The sequence below is a fragment of the Bison bison genome, unplaced genomic scaffold (genome assembly GCF_000754665.1).
Source record: "Bison bison bison isolate TAMUID 2011002044 unplaced genomic scaffold, Bison_UMD1.0 scf7180017864389, whole genome shotgun sequence".
In the NCBI taxonomy this organism is placed as follows: Eukaryota; Metazoa; Chordata; class Mammalia; order Artiodactyla; family Bovidae; genus Bison; species Bison bison.
In genome coordinates this window covers 2,520,452-2,526,379 of record NW_011494961.1, presented here as the reverse complement: position 1 = coordinate 2,526,379, position 5,928 = coordinate 2,520,452, and the positions used below count along the sequence as shown (strand labels likewise).

At 39.8% G+C, this 5,928-nt stretch overlaps 1 pseudogene; it reads left to right on the top strand.

The window, feature by feature from the left end:
* Window positions 1-1,480: 1,480 nt before the first annotated feature.
* On the top strand, window positions 1,481-1,794 carry LOC105002053 (annotated as a pseudogene).
* Window positions 1,795-5,928: the final 4,134 nt, after the last annotated feature.

Below are 5,928 nucleotides of genomic sequence, written 5' to 3'. Positions count from 1 at the left end.
CTCCAGTGTTCTTGCCTGGAGAATCCCAGGGACGGGGGAGCCTTGTGGGCTGCCGTCTGTGGGGTCTCACAGAGTCGGACACGACTGAAGCGACTTAGCAGCAGCAGTAGCAGCAGTGTGTTATTTTCCTTATTAATAAACTGCCAATAAAAAGAATATGTACCTCAGGATAACGGAGATGATAAAAGAGGTACTTAGCAAGTGTTTATCAATAGAATGGCCAATGTTTATTAGTTATTAATATTGTTTCTATGTAAAACAAACAGATTTCTGTAACTAAAACCTCAGATAGTTGATAAATGTGGTTATTAAACCTGAACTTCACTAGCATTTCATTCTTTTTAATTTGTATTATATTCAGATGTACTGGTCAGAATCTTTCAAGATTCTAATTGGTCTCTGGGCCATCCATCTTTGTTCTTGTCATTCAATTTTTATTATTTTTATTATTATTTTTTACTTTACAATATTGTTTTGCCATACATCAACATGCATCCGCCACGGGTGTACATGTGTTCCCCATCCTGAACCCCCCTCCCACCTCCCTCCCCGTACCATCCCTCTGGGTCATCCCAGTGCACCAGCCCCAAGCTTCCTGTATCCTGCATCGAACCTGGACTGGTGATTCATTTCTTATATGCTATTATACATGTTTTAATGCCATTCTCCCAAATCATCCCCCCTCCTCCCTCTCCCACAGAGTCCAAAAGACTGTTCTATACATCTGTGTCTTTTGCTGTCTCGCATACAGGGTTGTTGTTACCATCTTTCTAAATTCCATATATATGCGTTAGTATACTGTATTGGTGTTTTTCTTTCTGGCTTACTTCACTCTGTATAATAGGCTCCAGTTTCATCCACCTCATTTTCTATAATTCCCCATTTTCTCTTACCAGCTTTAAACAAAGCTGTGAAAGGTACGAGATCAGTAATCACTAACCCTAACGCCATTGTCTCACAGTCTGAATTATTAGCTTTAAGCATTTTTCCTTGCCTGTCTTGGTTCTTTGTTAAGCATCTCCCTAGGAAGGCATAAATTGGAAGACTGGGATTGACACATACACACCATATACATAGAATGGATAACTAACGAGGACCTACTGTATAGCATGGGAGCTCTACTCAGTACTCTGTAACGACCTATATGGAAAAAAGAATCTAAAAAAGAGTGGATGTATGTGTATGTATAACTGATTTACTTTGCTGAACACCTCAAACTAACAGAAACTTGTAAATCAACTATACCCCAATAAAAATTAATTACAAAAGAAGGAAAGATTGAGAGTTTATGTACAAAAAAAGGCATGCCACTCAAAAGCCTTCTAATGATATGGTATGGACCTTTCATTTTATTCTCTCAATTATTGTAAAAATTTAGATGGTAAGTATCTCTTAGAAGTATGGAACTGTAAGTCATACTCCTCCACTCCACTGCTATCACAGCTGCCCGTGTCCATGCCCCCACCTCCTTCCCCACTTCATGACTGGCTAAGCCCACAAACTAAGTGCTGAGGAGGAGGACCAGCTGCTGCCAAACCCACCTGCCATGAGGTGGAGGGAGCCAGATGGGCAGGATGCCATCTGCAGGCAGCTCCATTTCAAAGACTTCAGTAGGGCTCTTGGCCTCCTGATGACAGTGGCCTGCAGACTGAAAAACTGGACCAGCATCCTGAATGGTTTAACCTGTGCACCAAGGCCCACACCATCCTGAGTACCCACAAGTGTGCGGGCTTTTCAGAAAGGGACATAAACACGGCCAGCTTCAGGGAGCAAGTGGCAGGGTCCGTGACATAGACCCCACCCTTCGTCTCTGAGTTTTTCAGGGGATCCAGGGAACTGGGGAGCCCTGAGATGTTGCTGCAGTCAAAACTGCCAAGTCAGTACTGCTGCCTCTGATTAGAGGCAAGTTATTTCCCTGGAAGGAGAGGGCCATATCTCCTGCCAAGATGAGGAAATTAGACCATTTTTCCCACACCACTCTCCTCCTCCTTGGACCTCTGAAACATGTACACTGATCTGAGTAAGTTCTTCTCTTGCTTCACTACTTCCCAGCAACAGTAATGCTTTCTTTTCAGGCCATGTCTTGCTTGCCCCTTTTCTGATTCATTTCCCAAGAAGCTTGATGGAAACTGTGTCTAAGACAAAGTTTTGTCTTAGAAACCAGGACCCTCAAGTTGTCCTCATCCTATGTGACAGAAATGCATTCACTTTTATGCCTCAGATAAAATCGTTGTTTCACTTGGGGAAAACAAACAAACAAACAAAAGAAATACGGTACTATAAATCTCAAAATTTCCACTCCTTTATTTTATAGATGACCAGGAAAAGCCCCCCTGAACTGAGAATGTCTTTCAAAGTCCCACAAATATTTTCTAGCTAGCACTGTTATAAGATAAATGTTGGATTCTGTGGTTTTGCAAATTTCTCTTCTTAATGCACAACCTGTCTTCAGCTCCTATTCTTGCAAATTGTTCTTAGAAAGCAGTGAGTAGAAAGCTCTTCTTGGCATCAACAAGTGAGAAATGACAACATTCTAGTCTTATCTCCCCTAATAGATAAAACATTAGCCTAAAATACTTCATGATGATTTCAACATGACCATAGGCAGAGGAAATGACAGGTTTGGATGCTGGCAGCTTCTCAGGACCATAAAATTAGTATATGTAGGCACTTAATTGGAGAAGGAAATGGCAACCCATTCGAGTAATCTTGCCTGGAAAATCTGCATGGACAGAGGAGCCTGGTTGTCTACAGTCCATGGGGTTGCAAAGAGTCCGACATGACTGAGTGACTAAGCACAGCACAGCACAGGCATTAAATTCTTCTATCAGTATCTAAGTAAATTATTTCTGAAGATAGAACATGTTCCTTGTTTGGGTCAATTCTGCCTGAAACGGTATTTTATACAAGCTTTATAAAAGAACTTGCTAAGACAAGCTAGTTTTATCTGCAATAGTTTTTCACTGTAACTCTTACGAGCGACATTGCTAACACAGACTAAGTGTTGATTAAAGACAACGGATCACTTTTTATCACTTTAGAATCATTTCCACTTTTGCAAAACATTCTATAAAGCCATAGTGCCTGGATTTTTATTTCTCTTCACCTAGAACATCTTTCTAACAGTTGAAAAAATTACCTGAATGGGGCAAAAAGAAAAAAAAAGGCAATGAGAAATATCATTCCTCTGTTCTTCCAAAGGAAGAACAGAAAGCATTTCTAGAGTGACTATCACTCTCCCAGGAAGTGTGTTTGGCACTAGAAATATATATACACTTTAATGAGATATTTTCCTTGTCAAGTAGTTTATAATTTTTAAGAGAAATTTAGAAGGATAAAAAAGGACTAATCATATAAGAATAGAAGTGTGTGCAAGTTACTATAAGAGTTCAAATGAAGGGCATTTCATTTAGACTGTAGATACCACAGAAGTTTTTCAGAGCAGGTGACTTTCACTGAAGTGTGTGTGTGTGTGTATGTGTTAAAATTGCCTAGGCACAAAACATGGGTTCTCATTCCAGGAGCGAGAAAAACAACATCAGCATTGTCCATGAGAACATAATTAGGCCCAGTGGTTCCAGTACCCCATTAGATGCTCTGACGTGGGCGGGAAGACGGAGAGAGCAGAATGGAGACCGGAGGCTGCTTAGTGTCCAGTGAGCCACAGGCTGACCATGTAAGAGTGTAAGATGAAATAAGGAATGTCATGGACACTTCTTAACTGTCATTGCTGCCACTGCTCCCACTTCTGCCTGTGCCTCCCTTGTCTCTACTTCTAGGAGCCTGACTATCTCCACTACTCTACTCAAATGCCATTCCTGCAAAAATTTCTGCCTTTTGCACCATCACTGGCATTTTGGAATTACCTCAAGCTATGAAGAGAACCAGAATCAACTTATAGGTGATGTAAATCCCCATAATTATTATCATTTTGCTTCCATTCTCTGCTATGTACATTCTTTATAAATGCAAAGTTCTTTCCCATCATGGTGGAAATGTGAGCCCATTGTCACTAAGGTCACATTAAATACAGACCCAGCATTTGTTGCCGCTTTCTAAATGTTGAATAGTAATGAGAAGAGATTAGTAGGAGGAGGAACAAGAAAGTATTTAAAATAGATCCCAACTGGTTCCAGCTGCAATAGAATGTTATCAAAATATAAAACTGAAAATATTTCTAGGAAATTATAGGCCGTTTAAACTCATTAGATAGTTTTAACTGAAATCCTTTAAATCTACACAGCAAAAAAGTATTTTCCAGATGTCCTTTATACTAATACAGAGAATGTGAAATATGCTTCCCTTACAATTTGGATTTTTAAACATTTATTTATGCTTATTTTAAAATGTGACGTTTCATCCGTTGTTTTAGCTATTTAGTCAGGTGAAAGCTGCCTAATGAATAGCAGATGGTACAGGAAAATATATATATATACATTTTAATTTTAGCTTTATCTGAAGTCCATTGTTCATTTCAGGCTGCCTTACTGAGAGTCCTTGCACTAAACGCCTCTGGTTGCATTCCATTCAAGACAAAGGCATGTTTTAGGGATGTACCTCTCACAAAGAGGTATTGATGGACCAGGAATCAGAGTTTGGACAAATGAACATTTCATTATAACACAGCCTAATTGTTAAAGCTCTTCTTATTGAAAAGAATAAAAATTTCATTAGTCATCACAGTAGCTCACCACGAACTCCTCCTCTTTTTCTGACAATGCAGAGAAACAATGGCAGTTTTAAGCTTATCATTGAACATTTTGGAACAGTTGGTTCTTCCTTCCTTTTGCTCTAAGTACACTAAGAAGTATTTTAGTAACAATTATGAAAAAATCTTTGGTAATAATTTTAAGCTAAATTTTAATACGTGGAATTGTGGGGAAAAAAAATCTCACAGATCACAGGCAAATGCAATTTAAGATAAGAGCAGCCTGATTTTTCATTTTAGGGCCTGAGGATTGTTTTATGGGTTTATTAAAGATTCATAGGGCCATCCTAAAGCTCAAAGAAGGGATAAAGACAAAAGTGCTTTAGAAGCGGTAAAGGTTTTATAGGTCTAAGGGAGTAAAATTTGCATTGGCAATTCTCATCTCTATTCAGCTTTCAATTTCAGTATCTTTTCAGCTTCTTCAGAAAAGATACATACTGATCATTGCCCTAAGTGTAAAACCTGAAACAAGGAAGGGCCAAGATACAATGAAGATCACAATCTGGCACTCAGAATTCCTGTCATTAATTAGATGGTAATGTTGAGGATGCCATGTAAATTGTTGGGAACTCAGGGTGTCCTAGAGGTGAAATGTTGTGGGCAGACTAGGTGAAGAACACAAATGTAGAACAACCACTACCCTCACCCCTGAACACATATTGCTAATTGATCATGTAAGTGATTCTGGCTAAGACAGAATGCGGTCTTAGAGCAGTACTCAACAGTATGCCAATCAAAGCTGGCTTTCTGAGTTGAAGCCTATTGGACAGGCAAGACTAGAGAATCTCTTGGGGTTTCCTTCTGCTGGTCTAAGAGCCTATGGTTGTCACCGTGATTGTAGATCAATTGTGTTATCCATTCTCATCTTTATTGCTCCTCCTCCTTCATCTCCTGCCCCTCTCTCTCTCACTCAGCTTGCTCTGGCACACTGGAGGCATGTCTTTGTCTCACAAACTCTGCAGTGACCGTACCCTCTGCCTAGAATACTCTACTCTTACCTGTCCCCATGCTCACTCTGTTATCTTCCCCATGTCTTCACTAATCTCAGCTTCTCAGTGGTGTACAAAGGGTTGGCAAACTATCATCTGTGGGCCAAATCTGGCCTCCTGCCTGTGTGTGTGTGGCCCACAAAGTAAGAATAGCACTTAGATTTTTATTTAAAAACACATAAGTCAGAAGAAGAATTATGTTCTGTGGCACGTGGAAATCACATGATATTC